Raw genomic sequence first — 15,847 nt, forward strand, 5'->3', positions numbered from 1 at the left:
TGGAGCTGCTGCCCCCGCGACCCGATCCCGGATAAGCGGTAGACGATGGATGGATGGATGGATTCCTTCATCTCCCGATTTGCCGCTATATCCAGCTTCAGGAAGTCCAATTTGTTCTCCAGGGAGCGTATATTGGCAAGTAGGATGGAAGGTAGTGGCATTCTGTAGGGGTTAGCCTTTAGCTTAGCCGATAGCCCTCCCCGACCACTGCGTTTACCTTTCCTATCGCACCGCTTCCTCCTGATGCGGCTCGTGCTGGTGGTAGGCTCCGCCGCTGCAGAGGCCGCTGGGTCTTGCTGGCGTAGTATCATATACTAGTCTTGCATCTAACGTAAGTAATTTATTTGCAGCTAGAATTGGTTTATTTGAAAAAAGCTGTGAAATGGTTCAACCAGAAGCAACAGTTGGATAGAAATAGGATAAATCAACAGTCATTGGTAAAATAAACTGGAAGCTCGGCATCAAAATGTATGCATATTTAAATAGGAACAGGTTCCTGTTTCAGTGTCAGGTGCACAATAATGCCTCTAACAAGAAGGTTAGTCGAGGGAGAACTGTTAGTCAATATACAATCAACAAATAAGTGATTCCACTCATTTGAATGGCAGTGCATTAGTCTGTGTGAGCACAGTGTCAGTGATGAACTGTTCAGACGCTTTAATACTTAACCATAAAACTGAAAATTAATTAAATGGACTGACATTTTGCCCTGTGAATGTCACCAGACAAGAACTTCAGTGTGACCAATTGGAGCGAAGGGACAGTGTACAGGGGGTCACCATGTCTGCTGGAGCAGCGCTGCTATCTGACTGCTCACTCACTGCTCCATAGTGAACTGCTAACCCTGCAAAGCACACTCGAACCTTGACACAGACGGAGTGAAAACAGTGCAGCTTTGAGTATCAGCAAGCCATTTAAACTTGCTGACTTGTATCATTTTTACTGTAATGTCGTGAAAGGCCTTAATAAATCAATTAGATTAAAAGAAACATATTTGTCATGTTCATTTAATAGCATATTGGACACTGTTAATGTTCGACGAGGGTGTCTTAACAAGGATTGATAGAGCTGAAACACATTCAGAGGGATTGATGGGGTTTCATTTGATTTGATTACTCTAGATCAGTGTTCAAAGGGTCAAATGATGTGCAAGCACAAGTCAGTGAGGTTATGTATTTCTAGTCATCTTTCAAGTGAGCTGACTTAATGCCAGCTCATCCTCTCTATGTGGTGTGTAAGCATGACTAACAATTAACTTGATAGATTCTGAGACTAGAGGAGGATATCTCTGATGGAGCGAAGCATAGCGGTTCAGTGTATCACTGTGAAGATCAAAGCACATACAGTCACATTGCATGCAGATGGGACCCCTACATTAATGACATCAAATTATTTTAATCCTTTTCAACTTTTCTGTTTTTATTTTGCTCAGAGGGCAGTGGGATGTACACATGTAGTACTAATGCACAAAAGTTGTTCCTGTGACAATTTCATCAATTTTTACCTCCAGTACTTAGTTGTGCAACCAGAGATAACAACAATTTCAGTTTCAGCCATAGACTGTATATAAGAAGTGGACGTTGCCCACTTGTGAACTACCATTTGGAAGCCTTGAGTTTGCCATTTTGATCGTCGCCCGTTTTTAAGTGCCAGAAGTGACCATATTTGGAGGAGAGAGAGGCGCTAGAGAAGGATACACATGATCACGCCTCTATCCTGATTGACAGGTTGCTGTTGTAACAACTTCTCAATCACAAGACAGCCAAGCAATAAAGCATTCCCTACTTTAGTGTCTATTTGAATCTAAATTGGACCATAATCTACAAACTGAATATCATTCTGTAGTTTAAGAAAACTTTAAACAAGCGATTGAGACCATAAACTCATTAGGACCATTTTTACTGAGACAATAAATGAAGTGAGAAGAAGACTTCTATACTGTCGGACTTCTTTTTGTAATCAGTGGAGGCGCCCCCTGCTGGCAATTAGCAATAATGAAGGTTTAAGACACTTCCACATTGAATTAGAATCACTAATTGGCTTCACATTTCAGACCCTGTCCTTTTATACAGACTTTGGTTTTACTTCTAAATAAATTGGTTTACACAATCTGGCTAAAGTGTTGGCTTGTGTACATCATTGTCTGACAGCTCGTGTAGCCTGATCTGCCAGACTCCTTTTTAATTGTGTTATGTTCCCAGATCACAGTTATTACGTTGGTGACCACAATTTTATCCCAACTAATAGAAATTATTTTAAAAGCTACAAAAATAAGAACCAAGTTATAATAAACCAGAATGTTGCTTGTAGACTCCATGAAATAGCTGGAACACATTACTGATAACAACCATTCGTAAAATTTGAAACTACGTTTTGCGTTGACTAGTTTATTCTCTCCTAACCAGTTGATGACGACGCTCCCAATTCACATATTAGGACCTCATTACCCTGATGAAGAATTATTAATTAATTATATATTTTTGTATTATTATGACAACCATTAAATTATTGATGTTATAACTATTGGTTTAATTATACGCCAGTTGGACAATAACGTAATGTTGACAAAATAAAGGCAACTCATCATTCACTAAAATGGATGAAAAAATCTCAAAGTTCCATGTCTTCACGTTTTCAGGTCATAGTGGACTGAGGTCTGCTCTAAATAAGTATAAATATCATTATTTATTGTACTGCACAACCACCCTTTTTTCCATATACATACACTATATTGATTTTAACTTAATGGTATATAGTACTCTTTTTTTATATTTTATATATATATATATATTATTTTTTTACATTTTTATTCACATGAAAAAGTGTAACAGTGCATTACAGCAAATAAGGCATTTTCATTTTTTTTTTTAAACAAAAGAACCCTTTTCCCTCAATCCAGCCCCATCCCAATCCATCCCACCAGCCCCATCCCAACCCATCCCACCGACCCCTCTCCCCAAGCATTAAGGCAACAGTACATCAATTACATACCAAATGATAGATACAATAATATACATGCACATATATACACATGCCTGCATACATACACACATGTAAAAGTACACATACTAACACATATATCAAGGGATGTCACATAGGCTGCATGTGTGGTGGACAGGGGAGTAAAAATATTGGCATTATAGGCAGATACAGGGAGAATCCCTACAGTGACACTATATCAAGGGGGAAGACGGTCTATATAACTGATCAGTGGTCTCCAATGAGCATAGAACTTATCTGAAGAACCCCGGAGAGTAAACTTAATTTTTTCCAACTTTAGGAGAGACATAGTATCGCTCAGCCACATTTTAAAAGAGGGTGGTAAAGGAGATTTCCACAAGAGAAGGATTTTCCTACGAGCAATCAAGGAGGTAAAGGCAATGACATTGGTTTGGATGTTTGTCATGTTGATTCCATTTGGGGGCCTACCGAAAATAGCTACATGAGGGGATGGAGAGTTTTAGACCTACAATTTCAGAAATACATTCGAAGAAAGATTGCCAGAAGGTAGATCATTTAGGGCACAACCAGAACATGTGAGTCAGGTCGCAGGGGGCCTGGGAGCATCTATCACACCTGTCATCCAATCTATCTGGATAAATCCTGGAGAGCTTATCCTTGCTATAATGTAGTCTATGGAGAACTTTAAACTGTATTAGGCTAAGTCTAGCACAACTGGAGGATGAGTTGACGGCTCTCAGGGCCTCCCTCCAAAAGTCATCAGGGAGGTTGATCTGTAGTTCCTTCTCCCAATTAGTTCTAATCTTATTAATGGCAGATTCATCAACCGCAGAAAAAAGATCATAAAAATAAGAAACATGGCGCCTAGATAAAGTTCTTGCTTTAAGTACCAGATCCACTCCACTGGGAGGCAGAGTTTGGGGGAATTAAGGAGAGTGGGTCTTAACAAAATCCCTTAGTTGAAAGAATCTGAAAAAATTAGATCCTTTTAAATGAAAGGCAACCCGTAGTTGGTCAAAACTGGCAAACAAGCCATCAATGTATAACTCCCCTATGCAGTGGAGGCCTCCCTTCTCCAAGTAAAAGAATTGGGGGTCAATTGTGGCTGACAAAAATAGATGGTTATTACAGACAGGAGTTGCTTGAGGAAGAGTGAGCCAACCAAAGTGACGTCTAACTTGTGCCCAGATCTTTAGAGTGTTAATTACAACGGGGTTAGATGTGAACTGTGAGGGGGAAAGGGGGAGAGTGCTACACGCAAGGGCTTGAAGTGACGTGGATCGACATGAGTTGGCCTCCATAAGACACCAGTCACTCTGGGGCGAAGTGAACCAGAGCATGATCTTATGTGTGTTTGTGGCCCAGTAGTAGCCCATAAAGTTAGGTAAACCAAGCCCACCTAGGGACCTGTCCCTCTGCAGTAATGGTCTACTAGCTCTAGCATGTTTACCAGCCCAAATAAATGAGGAAATGATATTATCAATAGCAGTGAAAAAAGATTTAGGCAAAAAATAGGTAGGCATTGGAAGATGTATAGATATCTGGGCAGTATGTTAATTTTTATCGTCTGAACTCTTCCTGCTAAAGAAAGTAACAGGTGACCCCACCTTTGTAGGTCAGATTTGACTGTTGCCGTCAGGACAGTAAGATTTTGTTCTCGTAACGCACTAAAAGACTGCGTGATTGCAATGCCTAGATATCTAAACCTTGAGTTGGATATTCTAAAAGCCAATGACAACGGAGGTAACTCTGTAGCCGATTGGTTGATAGGGAAACATTCACTCTTTTGGATGTTTAATTTTTATCCTGAAAATGAACCAAAAGTGAGAGTATATGTGGATTACTAGCTATAGGATCGCGCACATACAGAAGGTGAGAGGAGTACGGAAGTCTAACCCAAGAGATAAGGCCAGGACCAAAGCCCAGATGTCGAAGGACAGAAAACAGATAGGCCCACTCAACCCTATCGAAGGCCTTCTCGGCATCAAGAGATATGACAACCTCCGGTTCGACAGGAGAAGGCGGACTGTGGATGACGCTGAGAAGTCTTCGGACATTTGTGAATGAGTGCCTCCCCCTTATAAATCCCGTCTGATCTTCCGAGATAATGGAGGGTATAATAGATTCCAACCGACGAGCAAAAATCTTCGCGAGTCCTTGCCCTTCTTAAAGATCAGAGAGATAGAGGTTTGCGTAAGGGTGGGTGGCAGTGAGCCTAGGTCGTACGACAAATTAAACATATCTAATAGTAATGGGGCCAGTTGATTTGAGAATTTTTTATAAAATTCTACCGGGTGATTTGCCACTATTCATGGACTGTATTGCCTCTTTAATCTCAGCGAGCTGCACGGGGGCATCTAGTATCTGTTGGTCAATAGTCGAAATCTTGGGCATATATAATTTATCAAAAAATGTAAGTAGCTGATCGTCGCTATCAGGGGATTCAGACGTGTAGAGACGAGAGTAGTATGATTTAAAGATGTTATTAATCTCTCCCGGGTCAGAAGTGTGAGAGCCCAACTCATCCCGAATCTGGGTGATTTGATTCGAGGCCACCCTAGCCTTTAATTGGTGGGCCAGGAGACGGCCAGCCTTATCTCCATGTTCATATATAGACCCTCGTGAATGTATAAGGAGTCGTTCAGCCTCTCTTGTTAGGAGAAGGTCAAGTTCTGTTTGGAGCCCCATCCGTTCTTTAAATATATCAGGTGATTGAGTGGATAAGAGTTTGTTGTCTAGATTAATGATAGCCTCCTCCAGCTCTTTTTGGCGTGCTCTACGAGTTTTATTAACATGAGACGTATGCGAGATGATCTTACCCCTAAGAAAAGCTTTCAGAATTTCCCAGAGTAGGGACGCAGAGGTCTCTTCATTTTGGTTGGTCTCACAGAAGAATGCAATTGATTCCAAAATACACTCACAAAGCCTGCATCAGATAGTAAAAGAGGGTCAAGATGCCAGAATCTAAATTCCTTAGGCTTATGATCAAAGTTAAGATCCAAAATCACAGATGAATGATCTGATACAGTTATCGGTGAGTAATGAACTGAGACAATCGACGAAATAAATGTTTTATCGACAATTACATAATCTATGCGCGAGTATGAACGATGTGCATGGGAAAAGTATTGCCTAACCGAGGGGTGTAAAAAACTCCACGGGTCGACGTAGCCATAGTGATCCATAAAAGCAGAGATAGTCTGTGCCGTTTTAGAGGGCGCAACGGATCTGGAACTAGATCTGTCTAGTGTTGGGTCTATAACACAATTCATATCTCCTCCCAATATTAATAGATGAGAATTCAAATCCGGAATGGTGGAGAATAGCAATTTCACAAAATTATGATATAGAGTGTGCCAGAAATTATGACATAACGTCCATTTGGATCTAAAATTGTATTAGTAGTGGTGAAATTTACATTTTTCCTAATTAAAATGGCTGTGCGAATGAAACATTTGTCCAATCCACAGCCTATTCAGCTTTCGCTGATCAGAGTTACAAAGATGTGTCTCCTGTATAAACATTATATCCGCATTCCAGTTTTTAAGATGTCATAATCTTTGTGCGTTTCACCGGAGCATTCAACCCACCAGTATTCAGAGATAGTATCCTGACCCCCTGTCCACCACCAGTCCCTGTACCAGTTACATTAGCCATGACACCACATATAGCATGTGTCAGGTCAGCCCTAGAACATCCATAACTAAAAATGGAGAGAACAGTGTACATAAAAATGACAAAACAGAATATAAATGAAATAGCTGCCTCCAACAAATGGAAACCCATAGCCCCATCAAGATAAATGTCCCACCCTTTCCCGCCCTCTCCCTCCTGCTACCGTGGTCTGCGTTATGCTCAGTTTCACCTCCAATACCGCAAAGGTGGCTTTAAAATCAGCTGAAATACTAGCTCTGTGCTATTCAAGCAGGCTAATTATACTAGCCATGTCCGGGCCAGCCACTGTACTCGCAGCTGAGACAGCAGTTTCGGCCTTTTTTGCCTTATTCGTCACCATTTTCGATGCAGTTTTCGACATCACATCGGCCTGTACTAATTTAGAGTACAAATTATGTTCACAAATACTGTTTTAGCTAAAAGTCGGTGGTTATAAATGAAATGTTCATAAAGTAGAGTCATGGGAGAACGAGACAACGCTGCCCTCACATGTTCGCCCAACCGGAAGTCCCATATTTTATATTTCTTATTGGACTGCTGAGCTGACGTGCTGTCTCTCTGAAACACATTTCTTTGTACCGTTCACCCTGTGTTCACCTACATTTGACAGATAAAACTTGAACTTGAGATGGACAATCACTGGCAGTCTGAAAGATATAAAATGAAACTCAAACATTAGGTTTATGTTCTGAAAAATGGTCAGCAGTAAAATAAACAAAACAAAATCAAAGGTGTGGGTCTTCAAATCTACAATCAGAAATATTTTCACATTAATTTAAAAAGTGCATCAACGGATACATCTGCACATTCCTCTTCTAAACAAACACATAAAACACAAGGTGACCCATAACACAGTCTGCATAACTAAATGCAGGCATTTATTTCTGCTCTATTTGCTGGTCACTGTTCATTGCAATGCTAAGTATGTAATTCATCTAATAATTATCCACAGAGGAATTAAGGATAAAATTAATTACAGGCATGAGTTGCTTCAGCATTACAGCTGCCATGTTTGGTGCATCACTTTCCACACCAGCAGGCCCTGTCACTTGCCTCTCAAGAGTTATTGGCGTCTCACAATATTAGAGAGAAATACGACTCACAACACAGCATGACAATCAAGTTCCATTTCCCTTTACTGTCGCCTTGTATATCAAGTAGCCACACCGCCACCTGGTGAGCCCAGTGACCTCATGAAAATGAGTACATGAGCTTTGTGTGGTCCATCGCTTGTGTGGTCCATCGCCTTTCCAACATTGACACCTCATTAATACTTTTCCATTCTGAGAACTCAAAGATGCATAAAACTGATTCATAACCAAAATGTTTGGAGCAAAGCTTCAAGTTCACAGGCTGAGTCTGACTTGTGTTTCAAATGAGTTTACATGCAACAACTGAAGTCATGGTCGATGTTGCTTTCAAGCACATGGTTGAAAGACAAGGGAGCACAAATGAACATTGTACTGAGATCGTTGCAGATAGGTTGCTGGACTCTCTGGACTCTTCGGCAAGAATTGTATTAATTGTGTTCCTGGCAAGAAGCATGAGCCTCCTAAAGCTTTGCCAAAAACTTCCATTCAACAAAAATCCCCTCAAACACTTGTCTTTGGGTCAAACCATATGTAATCACAGAAGGCACATGGAACGCATTTTAGCTGTTGTTGCGGGCAGAGCAATTCGCCAGAAATGGAGTCCTCTTCTATCATGTCAGTAAAAACAGTACACGTTGTATGTAGTTGTTGCACTTTTTGCATTTGGGAAATTTGCAGACAAATACCTTCTGCTCGTGTTTGGTACTACTTCCCTAGTATGCACAGAAAGCTCCATCACAGTGAGCCACAACCTCTAGGAAATGGATCCTTTATGCTACAGTTATTAGTGAATTATTTTCAGGGAAGTGTTGATATGACAAAATAGTGTTAAAGGAGAAGGTTGAATATATTCTTTACTGTCAACAAATTTCATGAAAAGACCCAAACTAGCAACAAAGCCCAATATATTCCTCTGTGGCATAGTAAAACACATCAGTGAGCCACACTGTTGCACTGACTGACATGTTCCTTCATGAACACACACTGCAGTTTGTTTTTACTCAATCCCACAACCACCGTCCGTGCAACACACACTCACTAGAGCTCAGAATATGGATTAATCCACCGCTACAAATAGTCCCCAATGAATACACTACTCCTTCCTGTGTGAGTAAGACTACAGTGACCAGCTGCTTTAGGAAATTACATTATGAAATGAAAGTATGTTAACTTATGTCCTGAATCTATTCAAATATTTACCAACGGGCCTAGTGGTGAGTCACAGAGTAGGGAAGTAAGAAAGTATTGAGAGAACACATCATTGTTATTAGTTTTTTTTAATGGGACAAATGCAGAATAATATCAGCCTTACCTTTTGAATTGAAACACACTGTCAAGTTACTGTGGTTTTTCATTCAATGTCTGCCCACACTTGAAAGGCTCAGAAGAATACAGAGGACGCCTGGACAACTCAACTCATATTTTTAATTTATTTATCAATTCATTTGAGTTCCAACAGGTTGAAAACCTTCAAATAGAAAACAAAAGATATATTAGACATATGATATATGTTAAACACCTGATTGAACAAATGTTTGTGCTGGAAATATTTCCTTCAGCATTTTATAATTATTGTTTTTATCTGTTATATTTTATCTTTAATAAATCAAAATTAATCATTAATGTCACTAAACCTTATCACACCACAAACCACAAATCCTTATGATAAATGGATAAACATGATAAATATTAGAAACACCGCGTGTTTAAACGCAGTAGACACAAACAAAGGCGCAGCGCCGTCACATGAAATTATATAAGTAAATGCACTCCGCCGTAGTTATCAAACATATCCGCCAAACAAACAAATACATTTAACCGGCTGAAACATAACAATGTCGTCTCTGCAGCCTTCTCTACATTGATGCCATGTGATGAGTCTATGGAACAAAGAAAATAAGGGGCCGAAATCATCCACCTTTTGTACGAATGAACCGGAAGCGCGCATGAATAATAATTAATAGCACAAGTCAAACACCGCAATTCGTGACCATTTACCATGGTCCAAAATAATACTAAAAAGCTAATACATTTAATATTTTGACCTTTTGGTCCTGACTTTCTTCTATTTCTATTAATCATACAAATCAGGTAAATGTTACTTTTAAACTCTGTCTTGTCTTTAATAATAAACAGAATAAACAAATGAATTTGATATTTTAAACTCTGTCTTAACACACACAAACACACACACACACACACACACACACACACACACACACACACACACACACACTCAGGAATTGGTTGTATAGATAAAGCATTATTAGCATAACAGTCTGAGTGCTGCATCTGCTCAACAGTTTTTTCAACTTTAGTGCAGTTAACTCTTTTCCATAATACATGAGTGTATTTGCATGCTAATTAGCAAATAGATTGAAATATGTCAGGCTTTAATTGTTAATGGGCCTGAAAGGTCAGTTCAGTCAAGAGCTTATGACAGTGTGTGACAGCCAACGAGCAAAAACAGCAACAACAAAAAAACAGTGTCTGAATGGCCTTGCTTTGAGCTGTTGTCAGAGAGAGAGAGAGTTCGGGCGGCAGAGAGGAGCAAATGAATCCGGCTTGGATACTGCCCGCGTATATCTCAGCACCGGGAGTCACAGCAGGCTGATGGAGCGCTGGGTCTAACATACATTTTAAACAGGGATTCGCCAATAGCCGAGTCCAATTCACATTCGTTCGACCTCCCACTACAATGTACTCGAATATCTACTTCCCTTACCTGAGTAACGGCAGCAACAGAAAGTTTGACGATCCAGGGGGAGTCGGCTGAATCAGAGCTATCTGCTAACAGCAGATCTGTCTGTCTCTTGTCTCTCTCGCACACTCTGCTCCTGGCGAAGAAGTCTCCCGCATATGGTAAAAACGAGGCGAGGCTGCGAGTTGTTTTCTCATTTCTGCCACGTTGGATTTAAACAAAACAAACTATCAAAGCGTGCAGAGATCATGAATGTGATATTGACCTTGACTCTGCTGAGTCAGCAGCTGTACTTCTTCTCCCTCTGTACTGAGGCAGACTGCAGCTACACTGACTCACTATCACGTCTAGAGGAACAAGTGGTATTACAGACTGGACAGAGGGCAGCTAGCTGTTAGCATGCTAACTTCAGTAGATATCTCTGCAACACAACACATAGACGTCTTTAATGTCAACTCTGTTACCTCTTCACACTCTGGTGATAATGTTAGTTCATTGTTTTAATGTTTTAAGTTTAAATTCTGGAAGGTCTTACATATTGCACCTTTAAAGCAGTCCTAAATTCAGTGGCGGGCCGTGCATTTCACACCTAGGCCTTCAGTGATGTCCTACACAGTCCCACCTGAATTATTCCACCATTCTGGAGCTCCGTTTCCCTGCGCACTTGTTTGTTGAGCTGTAGATCCACTTTGGTGTCCCCAAAGGTTTTCAAAAGCACCGTTGCTTGTAAGTTCCCAGCCGTGCTTTGGTGTCTCGTTGCTGCCTTGGTTAGACAACTCAAGTTTGTAAACCCAGTGTGGCTCCAAACACCAAATCGATCAGTTGTAAATAGCAGGCATTCCCAGCAGTAGCATTTGCAGTGCTTCTCGGAGGCTGTGAGGCGGGGGTACCGCTCGTAGTTAGTGATTTGAAAGTGTCGGACAAACCCTTTTCCCGGCTGTGATAGGCTCGCTAGCGTCGGAGTTGGCCGTTCTCTTCTCACGATGTCTAGCTTTTCTTGAAAAGTTAATCTTGAAAAGTTAATCTTGAAAATGGCGTTGTAATTATATCTGCAACCAAATTGATCTCTTCTCCTCCTTCAGCCATTGTGGGTTGAAAAAAAACAGCTTCTACACAAATTAGCTCGTTCAAAGTTTGCTAGCTCTGCATAGCTCTGCCTCTTAATAGTGCGTATCCAATCAAAAGACGTGCACGTGCTGACGTTATCGTACGCCTGCTAGCTGGCCCCGGTTTTGCCAACTCGAAATCTGATTGGTTTTGTCTCCGTTCACTTTAAGCTACAGGCCCCCACACTGTTGATTCTGAAGGCCTAAGGGCAGATTTCTTGGACCCTGGCAACACATTATCGCTGAAATATGATTGGATAAAAGCTCTAATATAAAGGCCAGCCCTCCAAATTTTGATCTGAGGCTGGAAGCAGCGCAAAAAAGAGGAAAGCTATGAAATGAAGAGAATAAACTATGGGGAATAATTTAATACATATTTGTGGAAAAAATATATCAAAATGAAATTTATATTCTGATGATATTTAGGCCAGCAGAGAAGGCCTTGCTGGCCCTGACAGCCCACCACTTCCTAAATTATTGTCTCACACGTAGCTTAACCACGTCATTGAATGATATCTGTTTTAATGAAAGTGCTTGTGAAATGTGACATGTGGCTTTGACTTACAAATGAATCATTTATCCCACTTCATAGAAAAGACTGAGATATATATTATGTATCACCATTTAGCCTATACATACAGCGATAGGATCTTTGGTCCATATTGCGCAGCCCTACCTCAAAGCCTGACAATAAACACAACACCTTCTCAGAGCTCGCTACGTTGCAAATAAATGATAGGTCCTCTGGGGCTGCAAAACTATTCAGTGTGAGATCATTAAATTTTGCAATAGAAGTAAAGTTTCTCAGTAAATGCTCTGCATTGGTCTTAAAGAAATGCCCAAACAAAACCATCACATACCATCAGCTTTTCATTTCCTCTTGGCTGTTCTTCTTTGTCTTCAGGCATGTCCTTCCCTATAAAAACTACATGAAACATTAAAAAATATGACATACTTGCAGAGCAGTTGGCTTCATAAAAGAGGTTTGTGTGTTTAAGTTCTGTAGATAGTCAACTTTGTATGTGTATTATAAACATGAAAACATTAACTATGGGTGGTGGCGTTCAAATACAATACCAGATGCTTGTGAGTTCAATTCAAGGCACATTGAACTGAGTTGCTCCAGTTAGTTCACTTTAAGTTGCTCTGGATAAGAGCGTCTGCTAAATGAACTGTAATAATAATAACTAAGTAATGTTTTGGTAACCATGATGACGAAGGTCCCCTAACCTTAACTTTGGACATTTTTTTACCAAAACCAAAAAAACTTCCCACTTTTATATCTGGATGTGATAGAGTGAGGACTCTAAAAGCAATATCAATGCTGGTGAATTGTCTCACTGTATTCTTTATGATACAAGGTGCAACTGTAGCCATTAGATTGTTTTCTATAATTATAATTTGTTACCTTTTCCAAGACGAACATGATTTAGAATGTATTTAAGTTGCATTTGTTATTTACATTATTTCATTTCATTGCTCACGTGTGAATAAGACTCACAACACCTGCAACCAAACAGAAAGCACGGACACTTTTTATGCCGGTCACAAAAGACTTCAGTGCGGTTCTAACTACACCACAAGACTTCCCTCATGTTCTAGCATGCAGCCAACAAGGTATAGTTGTTTTGTATTGTACTGTTATTTACGTTGGTAAGAGATTATGCTACATGCGGTGCATGCTATTGTTTGTGTAACATGGCTTTTGTTTCCTGTTTATGACTATGTTTATGTTTAGTTTTCATGGTGGATATGGAGGAGAGAAAACTTCCAATAAACCCGTTAAAAGAAGCCTGTGCTTCGAGGGAGTTACACAAGGACTGTGCCGTAAATTCTCTCTAAGGCATTACTAGTAACTACTAGTTAGTTAGTAACTAAATCAGCTCTTAAAATTGGTTAAACCAAGACTACTTGGGGCATAACTTAATGTTAGGGAGTCATGTGGCTAGGTGATCAAAGATACAGTTCCATTGCTCTCTGATAATCAGAGGCGTCTGGCTATCACTTTGGCAATAACTTTACTTTCTGTGTTTAGCAATGAAATTTGAAGATATGATCCAAATTCTGTGGTGTCCTTGTCCTTTTTAATTAATATATATATATATATATATATATATATATATATATATATATATATATATATATATATATATATATAGATATTATATATATATATATATATATATATATATATTATATCTGGAACCTCTACAGAGTGTGTTTATCTAACTTCAGCTGTGTTAGCTACACCCACTGTATTGTAATGTAATATATATATATATATATATATATATATATATATATATATATATATATATATATATATATATATATTACAATACAGTGGGTGTGGCTAACACAGCTGAAGTTAGATAAACAGATTCAGTTCATCTTAATCTTGGAGGGTCTTCTGCTAAACTGTGAGAAAGTGTATTTCTTTAAATAGGTAACAGTGTACAGCGGCAGCTCTTCAGACGAAGACTCAGAAAGACAAAGACAAAGGAGTCTTTCGCAGGAGTCTTCGGACAAGTGGGAAGCACAGCCAACACTACTGGGCTACTAAGTATCTCGTTCTGCTTGCTCTTCCATCCATCCATCCATCCATCCATTGTCTACCGCTTATCCGGGATCGGGTTGCGGGGGCAGCAGCTCCAGTAAAGAACCCCAATCTTCCCTTCTCCGGGCCACATCCTCCAGCTCCGACTGGGGGATCCTGAGGCGTTCCCAGGCCAATGAGGAGATATAATCTCTCCACCGAGTCCTGGGTCTTCCCCGGGGTCTCCTCCCAGCTGGACGTGCCTGGAACACCTCCCTAGGGAGGCGCCCAGGTGGCATCCTTACTAGATGCCCGAACCACCTCAACTGGCTCCTTTCAACGTAAAGGAGCAGCGGCTCTACTCCGAGTCTCTCACGGATGGCTGAGCTTCTCACCCTATCTCTAAGGGAGACGCCAGCCACCCGTCTGAGAAAACCCATTTCGGCCAATATTAATTGGGAGACCCTACTTCTATCTCTTACCCTATAATCAATATCTGATGGAGCACTAAACCCAGAATACAGAAATGCAAAGTTTGACCTACTCGATTGAAGGGAGGCGACGGAGGAGGCGGAGGAGGCCATGGAGGCGTTGGATCTGATGTACTGGAGCGTTCCAGCAGTCCGGAACCCACTATGTAGTTAGGCTTGAGCTGAGACTCTCTCTCTGGAATGCTGATGGACTCTGTGTTTCTCAACCCACGGTGCAGGGGGTCGGCAGCTGTCGGTCTCTCCAACTCCGATCTGGTTTCAGTGCACAAAAAATGGAGATACTAAGCACTGTTTTTTTCAGTTCCTTGCTTTGCGGAAAACAGAGGTAGAACAGGCTGGGGCAGTTGCAAAGTCTTAGGCAAGTTCTTGATTGCTAGAGCTCAGTGGATCCGATTGAGTTCCAGGCACGTCGATTGCTTGCTTCAAAAAGGAAAAACTCAAGAGAGAGGGTAAAAGTCCTCCTCAGTTCCTCCTCATCTGGTGAACCAGCCCTTACAGGATGTTTCCCTCGCCGCGCACTGATCCTCCTCAGCTCCTCGTCGTCTGATGAACCAGACCTTGGAGGATGTTTCCCAGGACAGTTGCTGCCTTGCCTCCCCGCAGATCGGCCTGGATTGGATCCCTTTTGCTCTTCGCCGTGCACTGACGGGAGGATGTTTCCCAGGACAGTTGTTGCCTTACCTCCCCGCAGATCGGACCGGATCGGATCCCTCTTGCTCCTCGCCGCACTCTATCGACAGTCCAGCTGGAGCACGCCCTTTCCCTGGCGCAAGGGAAAACGCGGAGCGGTTGTTTCATATTAACTGGACTAGACTTTTGGTATTTTTAAATCATTTGCCTGAACTATTGCTTGACTCATTGAATACTAATTCTAAAATACAATGTGTTAAAAGAACATTGACGCATGTCTAACTCTTCCGCATTTCATTGGCTACACGATACACCAGTCAATGGGAGACTGGGCTGCTGCTGGCTCCGTCTGTAAACAAAAGAGCACCTCCTTATGAAGTTGGCACTCATCGGCTCTTGATGGCTGTAGATAACTCATGGAAGCTCCGATTGGCTCAAATGAAGTGTCAATCAAAAAGAGATCTTTGCATCACTGCCACTTTGAGCCAGCATTCTGTACGAGGTTGGCCTGCTGGGTTCATGGCACGGACGTCCTCCATTCATAATTTGAGAATCAATATCTAAAATGTTTTCTTTGTGGAACTATTAAAACTATTGCTGTCTCTGTTAAGAAGAAAATGTTCTGCTCTCAACTTTCTCTGCTTTTGTTATCGCTA

The 15,847-nt window shown here is 40.9% G+C and overlaps 1 protein-coding gene across 1 annotated transcript in view; it reads right to left on the bottom strand.

Annotated features, from left to right (window-relative positions):
- LOC115003980 (heparan sulfate glucosamine 3-O-sulfotransferase 5) overlaps nucleotides 1-10,704 on the bottom strand; it is a 121,313-nt gene extending 110,609 nt beyond the window's left edge. The window contains exon 1 of the mRNA XM_029425925.1: nucleotides 10,453-10,704. The gene's annotated coding sequence lies outside the window, so the exon portion shown is untranslated. The remainder of the gene's footprint in view (nucleotides 1-10,452) is intronic.
- Between the last annotated feature and the right edge of the window lie 5,143 nt (nucleotides 10,705-15,847).

Source organism: Cottoperca gobio, chromosome 24 (assembly GCF_900634415.1).
Source record: "Cottoperca gobio chromosome 24, fCotGob3.1, whole genome shotgun sequence".
Lineage (NCBI taxonomy): Eukaryota > Metazoa > Chordata > Actinopteri > Perciformes > Bovichtidae > Cottoperca > Cottoperca gobio.